General features: G+C 27.8%; 2 long non-coding RNA genes across 3 annotated transcripts in view; one reads left to right on the plus strand and one right to left on the minus strand.

Moving 5' to 3' along the window:
* LOC105118473 (uncharacterized) overlaps window positions 1-384 on the minus strand; it is a 17,286-nt gene extending 16,902 nt beyond the window's left edge. The window contains exon 1 of the long non-coding RNA XR_840948.1: window positions 370-384. This is a non-coding gene — a long non-coding RNA (uncharacterized LOC105118473). The remainder of the gene's footprint in view (window positions 1-369) is intronic.
* The window catches only part of LOC105118472 (uncharacterized), a 10,770-nt gene extending 3,799 nt beyond the window's left edge, over window positions 1-6,971 (plus strand). The window contains exon 2 of one of the 2 annotated variants that reach the window (XR_840946.1): window positions 6,941-6,971. This is a non-coding gene — a long non-coding RNA (uncharacterized LOC105118472). Of the gene's footprint in view, window positions 1-1,865; window positions 1,884-6,940 lie in introns of those variants that run through there. The other variant, XR_840947.1, reaches the window with a different exon arrangement.
* The last annotated feature ends 3,333 nt before the right edge of the window (window positions 6,972-10,304 follow it).

Consider the following 10,304-nt stretch of genomic DNA (forward strand, 5'->3'; position numbering starts at 1 on the left):
AAGTGGTATTGTGCAAGATTGGTGGTGAAAGGATATGCTTAGAAAGAAGAAATAGACTTTAATGAGATATTTTATCCAATGGTATGACTTACTACAATCAGAGTAGTCTTAGCAATGTGTGCTATATTTGATCTTTACTTAAAGCAGTTAGATATGAAAACTGCATTTCTTTATAGAGAACTTGAAGAAGAATTTATATGCTCCAACTAGAGGGTTTTGTTGAAACAGGCAAGGAGAACTTGGTACAAGAAGTGTTGGTACAAGAGATTTGATTCCTTCATAATTAGCCTTGGGTACAACAAACTCAGTTCAGATCATTGTATGTATTATAAGAGGTTTGAAGAAGATTTCATCATTTTATTGTTGTACGTAGATGATATGTTGGTGATAGGCCCCAACAAAGATCCAAGAATTGAAGGCACAGTTGGTTAGGGAGTTTGATATGAAGGACTTAGGACCAGCAAACAAGATTTTAAGGACGTAAATTTACTAAGACAGAAGTAAGAGGAATATTTGGCTTTCTCAGAAGAATTATTTGAAGAAGATCTTGCGATACTTCAACATGCAAGATTGTAAGCCAATTTCCACCCCACTTCCTATTAATTTCAAATTATCCTCAAGTATGTCTCCTAGCAATGAAGCAGAAAGGATGGAGATGTCTTGAGTACCATATGCATCAACAATGGGAAGTTTAATGTTTGTGATGATATGTACAAGACCAGACATTGCACAAGCAGTGAGAGCAGCTAGTCGATACATGGAAAATCCTAGTAGAGAGCATTGGAATACTATTAAAAGGATCTTGAGATACATTAAGGGTACCTTAAATGCTGCGTTATGTTATGGAGGATCAGAATTTACTATCAGAGGTTATGTTGATTCAGATTTTGCTGGTGACCTTGAGAAAAGAAAGTCCACTACAAGTTATGTGTTCATAATTGTAGGAGGAGCTGTGAGAGGAGCTGTGAGCTGGGTCTCTAAACTACAGATTTTTATAACGTTATACATAATAGAAGTTGAGTATATGGTAGCTACATAAGCTTGTAAAGAAGTAATATAGATGAAGAAACTTATGGAGAAGCTCAGGCACAAACAAGAGAATATTCTTTTGTATTGTGATAGTCAAAGTGCTTTGCATATTGCAAGGAATCCAACATTTCATTCAAGAACAAAATACATAGATGTTCAATATCACTTTGTTCGCGAAGTGGTGGAAGATGAAAGTATGGATTTTCAAAAGGTTCACACAAAGGAAAACCCAGCAGATGCTTTGACAAAACCGGTCAACAGTGATAAGTATATATGGTACAGATCCCCTTACGGCCTAGCAAAAACCTAAGCAGCATGAAGATGACAAGTATAAAAAGGATAGAAGAAGCACAAATGATTAAGTGTGAAGATTTAATTAAATCATCTAAGTCTTCAAGTGGGAGAATGTAAAGCTAGCTAGCATCGCCAGCCAGCCAAGTAAAAAATAGGCACCAATTTGGTGCCACTTACCTTACTTTTGTCTTTTGCAAGATAAAGGCAAGGATGTTTGCCTATAAATAGGTGATGAATCCTTGCTATATAGAGCACACTCAAGAGAGAAATAAGAGAGGAAGAGTAGAGTGAGAGGGAAAATAATCCCACAAAATTATGAGGAATTTGTGAGAAAGTGAGGTGTTTTCTCTTATTATTAGAGAGTTTTCAGTTATTATGCTATTAGTAGAGAAAGATTGTAAAGCCTAATTTAGGTGAACCATCTAAATTCTTGTGTGTCATTTCTCATTTTATCCGGTCCTTTACCTTTTATCTTATCAAGTTTGCATACTAGTATCCTAATAATTTTCAGTGCTCGATCACTAATACCAACTTACTGTAAGTTTCTCTACAGTGGGTAAAGGAAAAGGATCAAACCCAACATTTCTGTTCTCTAGAATGATTTCATGCTTCGCGTTTATTAATCATTTTCGTGGTGAAAATGGGATATGGATAGCATGGTTGCCTTGGCTTTCTGGGTTACACAACCAATTTAGCTGCTGAACAACTCCAAGCCACATTCCACGGTTTGTGCCAGCATGAATTCTTAGGTCCAAAATTATTATTTTTTAAACTGAATCTAAGGAAGCTTTACATGCTACTAATGGTTCAAGCAGTTGTCATCCATGGTATGGAATTATCATGAATATTCGGTCTCTTGTGCAGCAGAGTTGGGGGTGTAGGCTGTAACGTACTTTAAGAAAGGGGAGTGCTTGTGCTGATTTCCTTGCCAAGAATGGTGCACAACAGTCTAATGATTGAGCTGGGCTATGCCTCGTTTACTCTGTGATCATTGAAGCCCTTCTTTCTTGAGACCCTAGTGCTAGTTTCTTCTTCCCCTCAATCGCTCTCTCTCTCTGTTTTTTATGTTCCATAATGCTTTTCTTTTCCTCCTTGTTACATCATTATCTCTATTTATTGAGGTTTTGTTGCATCATTATCTCTATTTTCCATCATCTTTTCCCTTCTTCTTTTTTAGATTAATGCGGGTGTTCGGGCCAGCTTTCGTGCACCACAACTAATCCCACGGACCCTGAAGTTAACGACCATGTAAGCCTCCAATGGCCATCATATGAGCAACCAAAGACTCGAACCTGAGACTACAGAGGGAGCAAACCTCTTGATCTCAAGTTCTTACCACTTGATCACCACCTAGATGGTTATCTTTTCCCTTTTTTTTGAATTTAGGTGTGGTGTTGTTAAGACCCCACCATGTGTGCGCGCTTTGTTTTATCTTTTCTGTTTCACATAACATAATTTAAAATTTTTCCTTGAGTTTAGAATCTCATTATGCATTCTTCAATGTAAAACTAATATTTATATTTTATTTCCCTTTAATATTCTTTTTTGTTTAATATAATTAATTTTTATAAATGTTTTTATGGAGGGAGTTTCATTCAAGTTAGTATTAACATGATATATCATGTTAGTTTAATTTTAGCCCCTTGAATTAAATCAAGGGAAAAGATTTTGACAATAATTTTCTCATGCTTAACTAAATTTATTTCCTTTTATGTTTCAGTTAAATAAAAAAATCTATATTTAATGTAAAGATAAAAACCTTCTCCCATCTCATACGTTAAAAAAAAAAAACCCTCTTCTATAACCATTTAAATTAGTGATGGAAATGGGTGCCCTACAAAATCCAAGCCAATGGGAACGTTTACAAGTAGGATTTTCTTTTTGATAAGCAAATGAGAAAGGGAGCGGCGTACATATAACCATTCAAATTAGTGATGGAAATGGGTGCCCTACAAAATCCAAGCCAATGGGAACGTTTACAAGTAGGATTTTCTTTTTGATAAGCAAATGAGAAAGGGAGCGGCGTACATATAACCATTCAAATTAGTGATGGAAATGGGTGCCCTACAAAATCCAAGCCAATGGGTACGTTTACAAGTAGTATTTTCTTTTTGATAAGCAAATGAGAAAGAGAGCGGCGTACATACCTTCTGTGCTATGAACTAAAAACCCGAATCCAATATATATATATATATAGTTTTTTATATTTTGTCATTTATATTTCCAAATAATTTATCTTTTGAGATACATTTATTATTAGGTTGATATTTAGATTATATATTAGAGTGATAATAAAGTTTAATATTTATAATAATAATAATATAAGGTAAATGAGATTCTTGAAAACCTTTCTTCAATTTAAAAAGTATTTATATTGACTTGTGGGATATTACTGAGGCTGAACATACTAAGCCCATTAAAATAAAATTGGAAAGAGAAGTTTGCTAAGCCCATGATAAACAAAATAAAAGACATCTTTATAATATTAAAGTCATGAATTTTTTTTTCCTACAATTACCCATGTGGAGTTCAATAAGGTTATGAGTGTAAAAACTGTTTATAAAATTGGGAAGTTACTAGAAGTATCCCATAAAAAATAAAAATAAAAAAAATTAAATTAAAGATCCTAGATTAATACGTTTTGCTAGAGAATATAACTTTTCAAAATGAAGCCCAAGCATTTGTGAAACACATATTAGATTCATTATCTTTATTAGTGAACTAATTAACTTAAAAAAATAAAAATAAGAAAATAATTGGTAAAATTATGAGGTCTTTGCCTAGAGTATGGGAATCTAAAGTCAAAGCCACAGAGGAAGTAAGAAATCTCAAGACACTTCATTTTGATGAATATATTCGTGCAACATGTGATGTGATAAGAATCAAGAAATTACCACTAAATTATTTAATTCAAGATTATTAGGAGGCTTAGATGAGTTATAAATTATTAATATTTTTAGTACATCTTATCTAAAATGAATTATATTATATAATTTAAATATGATTTAAAAGTGCTAATGAGCTTCTAATATGAAATTGTTTATGATCTAAAATAAAGATTTATTTTTATAAACAAATTTGATATTTTAAATTTAGATTTATTTTCATAAATAAATTTGATATTTTAAATTTATTATCAGCTCATATACTCCGAATAGATTTCTGTGGAAAACAATTCATGTATTTGCCTTAATAGGGTTGACTATCTTCAAAGGCAAAAGGGTTTTCTACAAGTTGTATATCGTGATGAAAACTATTTTTAATTAAAATTGATGAATATCTAAATAATTATAAAAAAATTCTAGTTATTTTTTGATATTTAATTAATAGCTTACTTGTAAGTCTAATATTTATATCAAAATATTCACCATTAATTATCGGGAAAAACATATTGGGGTATTTGAAATATTAGCCAAGTTCTTATAAATTCAATAAAATGGTTATTAAATCCAAAACAAAAATACAAAAAAATATTTTTAAATTTCTTATGTATATAAAAAATGTTAAATCATAACATGTGTTTTTATATTTTTTAAAAGAAAAATATAATATTTATTTTTTGAGATTTGGCCATAAACACCAAATAAAACATATTTTTTGTATTTTTTTGAAATGAGAAAAGTTTTTTGAAATTTAGAAATCTTTTAGATTTTGACAAAAAGTGAGTATCTTAATACTAGATTAACATTTTATAGTATAAGTCTACAACCTCGATATTAAATAAAATTGCTAAAAAAAACATGTGAAGGACCTACAAAATATTTTAAATTGGTCCTTGAAATTTTTGAAATTTTTTTTTGAAATTTATTTGGGGTCTATTTGGCAAAAACTCTTTCTAATTCAAAAGAAAACTATCAAAATAGGCTTAAAGGTATTTTTACCAAAGATATCCTTAAGCCTAAATTCTTTTTATTAAAGCGATAGCAAACCAAACAAAGTCTTGGCTTTTAACCCAATCAGGTTGACTTAAAATTTTTTATTCAATTATAAACCAAACTAAAAATTCTAGTTTGACATGGAAAACAATCTAAAAAACCAAAGGCAAAAAATATATTAAACATAAAAATACCAAAAATTCTTAAGCAAAATGAATCAAATACCAAAAACAATAAAGAATATGAAGAATATTTACAACAAACCCATCCACATTAATCTCAAACTAGACTAGCTAAAGACAAACCAAGAATATAAACATGTTGGAAATTAAAAAATGATCAATAATCTAGCATTCATTCACTTTGGTTATCATTCAAAATTCATAATTTTATCAAAATAGATTTTGGTTTTAAACCAAAATCTGAGAATTAAAACTCGTCAAAAAAACATGTTATTGATGAAAGAAACTCTAAATTATTAACTAATCAAGTATAAAAAAAAAAATTTTATGCAAAGAAATTGACCAAAATAGATCCAAATCTGGTTAAGACAATATTATTTCCAAGAACATGAAAAATATTACACTGAAACCTAGCAAAAACTCAATCATTGCCTAGCATTGCCAAGCCCCAAAAATAGGTATTTAGACCTTGAAACACACTGCTCTTAGTTTTTATAATTCACGTTTTCAATACCAAGTATAGTTGAATCAAAAGAACTAACAAAAATATTAAATCATCAAAAACATGCATTAAATGCAACCCTAATGATAGCCAACAAAAACATATAAAATTTAGTTAATGATTTCTTATTTATGTATTTTAGCTCTCAATTGATCATCATACTTGTAATTTTTTAATTGAACCCCTGATTTAATCAATTCCAACCCCTACGTTCACGTGTCTTTTTTGATTTTATAATTGGTTTTGGATCTTTTCAATGTAGTCCCTAACTGCTCATTAAAATTTAATATTTATGTAATTAAGCTTCTAATTTGATAAAATTGACTTTTTAAAAATGAAATTTAACCTCTAGACTTTAATTTCTTTTAATTAAAGCCTAAATAAATTTAATTAAACTTTGAAAAATTTCAATTGAGTTCTTAAACATTCAATTTTGAATTTTCTTTCTTAAATTGAATTTCCTTATCAATGAAGCCTTTATTAGTAAAAAATATGTTGGAAAATTCTTAATTTTAGGTATTTTGATGGTCTTCAACCAGTTTTTGACAACTTTCTAGGCATTCTCCATGTTCTCCTAACTGAATTTTTTTTATTTTCTTTAACCTATTTTTATTTTTTGGTATTCTTTATCTTTTTTTTATGAGGTCAAAAGTAGATAACAAGTTTATTACATCATTAATAGCTCATGAAGAAAATATCAAAGATTTTGAGTTTAAAAAGAAACCCTAGCATTAAAATTAATTAATAATCATGAGGATAAAAATGTATATAATAATGATAATAATAATAATAATGATATATTCATGATTGTTAAGAGATTCACAAAGTTTTAATAAATAAAAAGTATGACAATCAAAGAATTTTTATAAGAGAAAAGGATGACAGTGTGAAACATGATTTCTACAATACAAAAGTTACTTGTATATTAGCCAAAAAAAAAAAAGGAAATTGAAGTCATTTTATAATAGAAAAAGAAAGAATACATTTTAAGTTAAATTGTGAATCATTTCCAAGATCAATGTTGAACTAAGATGCCTAGGGGACCAAACACATGGAAGGTATGTTCACTAAATAGCATCTAAAAGAAAATAGTACGAGACAAGACAATGCATACAACGTAATATGAGACAGAACACTACAAGTGGAACATAATTTTTTATCTTTGCCTTTGGTTGAGAATGGAGTATTAGACAAAATAAAATACAATAAATATTTGGGATATCTTGGGATGTAGCACATAAAATTTAAAAATTTGGCATAATAACACAACTCTAAAAAAATAAGTGAAATAACACACTTTAGTGAATGTCATGTTTTGGAAAACATTATATTAAATATATATTATATTTTAGAATCGTGATAGCCTTTGAAATGTATAAAGTCGTTAGAAAACTCCATTAACCAAAACAATTTAACTATTTTTTAAAAATTTTAGAATGTGTTCGAGATCTTATAACATGCATTTTCTCTTCATTTTCATATTCAATGAGATATGGATGCATCACAACATTTTTTGGCATATTAATATCCATATTTATCATCATAATATCGCAATTTTTACCTTTTTTCACATGTTTTTTTTCTTATAATTTATGTGGTTTTAAAGTACCTTATAAACAAAATTTATTTTGAATTTGTAAGAAATTATAACACCTATTTAGTGGTTATTTGGTTTATTAATAATACAATTATTTGGTTTATAACAACTATAAATCGAAGAACTCAACAAACAATCATGTTATCTTGTTGAATTCTTAGATTTTCATAGGACGTTGTGAATCATGCATATGTCCTTGAATATGAAAGTGTGGTTTCATATACACACAGTTCATTATATATAAAAAGGGAAAAAATACATTTTATAAGATGTAGAATACATTTTGAAAATTCTAGAATTTTCAAAAAATAACCGGATTATTTTGTAAACTGGTCAAGTGCATTGCGTGATTTGTCGCAATACAATAGATGTCGTGATTTTTAAACACAATATTCTTAAATTTTACAATTGTGAAAAGTGAAATATATAAATTGTGTTATTTCACCTATTCTTTTTCAAATTATGCTTTAAATCAAATATTTATTGTGTTCTTATATATATTTTTATGCATATTATGTTTGGTATGTGGTTTTGAGACTTTTTTCATTATACTGTCTTTTAATTATTTATATTTTTTCCACTCAAAAGGAAAAAAAAAAAGAAAAAAACCCAATACATTATGCATATTTGATATTTTTCTATTTTTAATAAAATATTTTTTTCCTTCAAAATCTATAAAAATTTAATGTCAAATTTTTAAGGAATTTAAGAAATTTATTCAATATTTATGATACATTTTATAAATTAAATTAAGTAATGAAATCATAAAGAAAATTCTCATGACAAAAAAAAGGCCTTGATGGATACTGAGGGTATGAGGCAAAACAAAATACAATAAACATTTGGGCTATTTTGGGATGGTAGCATGGAAATACTTGGCATAATAACTCAACTCCAAAAAATATTAGCAAAATAACACAATTTGGTAAATATTATTATTTTAAAATGTGACATTTAACAAAATCATGATTTAAAAATACTGCATTAAATATATGTTGTATTTTAAAATCACGAAAGCCATCAAAATACATAATGGCTAAAAAATTCAAAAAGCCAAAATGATCTGAAATTTCTATAAATTCTAGAATTTTAGAATGTGTTCAACATCTTAAATATAAAATGCATTTTCTCTTCATTTTCACGTTCAAAGAAAATATGCACATTTTATAAAATTAGACCATTTTATAAAACGGTTAGGCACATTACATGACTTGGCATCATTCAATAGATGTCGTGATTCCTAAACACGATATCCTTAAATATCACAATTGTAAATCATGAAATATACAAACTTAGTTATTTCACCATTTTTTTTAAAAATTATGTTGTTCAACTAATATTTTTAATTTATTGTGCTACTTTAAAAAAATATTTTTTTCTCTTTTATGCGTTTATATTTTTCTGTAATTTTTTTTTAAGAATTTAAAAGGTTTATACAAGATTTATGATACATTTTATAAATTAAAATATGAAATTAAATTAAGTAATGAAATAAAATAAATAGGCCTAGGAGTTGAGCCCAGGCACGATAGGACCAATGTCCATGCACGCCCAGGTCTTTCTCCAGGTCCAGTAGCCACATTTAAACAACAAACATACACAAAATCTGATGTGAATTTTCTTTTGGATCTAGGAATTTAAATCTATGACATGATAGAATTTAGGATTTTAGCTTTTTTGTTTAAGCATATTCAATGGCCACAGATTCATACAAAATTAACGGTTGAGATTGGAAGGTGTACGACATTTTTTCAAATGGTCATCTCAAACTACTTGTTTAAGAAATATGATAGCGACATAATTTAATGTTTTTTTAATATATTAAAATAACTTTTTTAAAAATTATATTTTTATAATACTACAGTAAAATAAAATGATTTAAGAATATAAAAAATTAGTTAAAAAATATAATTTATACGGAGTTTCCAATCACAATAATGCAGAGAGAGGGAGGGGGGGTGTAATTGTCCGGAGAAAAAAAGGGTACGCATTGTCCTTGCGTGTGTCTTTGTACATATGGACAAATACAAGGGACAGTATATTATGCTCTGTGCACCCAAGACAACTATATATATATATATATATATATATATATATATATATTATTTATTTCTAATTTTAAATTAAATTATATATATAAAAATAAAAATAGACTTGATTTCTTTTAATTAATCTACCAAACTCAAACTCATGCCAAAAGTTATAACCTTCACCAAATTAAGTTAAGTTATTTTATTTTATAATAAAAAAAATTTAATTAATCTTTTGAACCCGTGTTCAAAATTATAAACTTCACAAAGGTAAGTTATTTTATTATATAATAAAAAAATTAATTTATAATTATTACAATGCTAAATAAAATAAAAATAAAAATAATAAATAACTAATAAAAGTATAGTAGACACGTTATTGAAAAAAAAGCCGAAGCATCTTGAAACACATGTCTAAAACATAACTTGTACTAACTCCCTTCTTCAAGAAAATTGATTTAAGTCATGTTTTGTCACACAAAATTTTATTTATTATTTTTTAATAAATTATTTATGAAAAACAACATTTTAAATTATAATTCAAAATCAAAAGTAACTTTCCATGTATCATACCAAATGGTATTAAATTCAAATCCTACGATTAGATTTTTATATTCCATTGGTTATATTCGCAAAAATATTCTAAATCTCAATGGATTTTTATATTAAGAATGCATAAATTTGGGTGGGGGACCACAATAGCATTTCCTTGAAAAACAAATAAAAAAAAATAAAACATGCAATGGAAGTAAAGCACGTGGACTTTTTGGGTTAGCCGTTAGGGTCAGAGGATTC

The sequence above is a fragment of the Populus euphratica genome, unplaced genomic scaffold (genome assembly GCF_000495115.2).
Source record: "Populus euphratica unplaced genomic scaffold, PopEup_1.0 scaffold1976.1, whole genome shotgun sequence".
Classification (NCBI taxonomy): Eukaryota; Viridiplantae; Streptophyta; class Magnoliopsida; order Malpighiales; family Salicaceae; genus Populus; species Populus euphratica.